Raw genomic sequence first — 618 nt, 5'->3', positions numbered from 1 at the left:
TCTTCTGTGTCATTAAAGACTACCGGTTTTGTGTCATTCAGATTATCATCTACCTTCGTAGATAAATTATTTAGCTGATCCGAAAGTTCAACTACTTTCTCTGATAATGTACTAATTTCCTCCATGTGTCTTTCTACTGTGTCTTTTAAGTTTTCCTGGGTTTTTGCAAGTTGCGTAACCGAATCGGTAGATGCAACTGAGTCAAATTTAGCTTGCAAGGTCTCATGATTTTCATGAACAGTAGTTTGCAGTTCTTTTATGGCTACTTCGTGATTCTGTAGTGCATTTTCATGCCGCGAAAAAATAGGTTGGAAATGCTCACAAATTTGTGTTTTTACGTCGTTACAGACTTTTTGACATTTCGATTCAATGTGATGTAACTCATTAGTTAAATCCTCACGTGTTTGTTCAAGAGTTTGCTCCAATGAGTCTAACTTTTGAAGCTGTTGCTGTGTTTGACTCTGATTTTGTTCCATTTGTTTCTGATTTTGTTCCATTTGTTTCTGATTTTGTTCGATTGTGTCTAATTTTTGAAGATTTTGTCCCATTTGTTTCTGATTTTGTTCGGCGTTGTGTCTAACTTTTGAAGCTTTTGTTGTGTTTGTCCCATTTGTTGTA

The sequence above is a fragment of the Schistocerca nitens genome, chromosome 2 (genome assembly GCF_023898315.1).
Source record: "Schistocerca nitens isolate TAMUIC-IGC-003100 chromosome 2, iqSchNite1.1, whole genome shotgun sequence".
NCBI lineage: Eukaryota > Metazoa > Arthropoda > Insecta > Orthoptera > Acrididae > Schistocerca > Schistocerca nitens.
The sequence above is the reverse complement of the archived record's forward strand: the minus strand, read 5'-3'. Positions refer to the sequence as shown.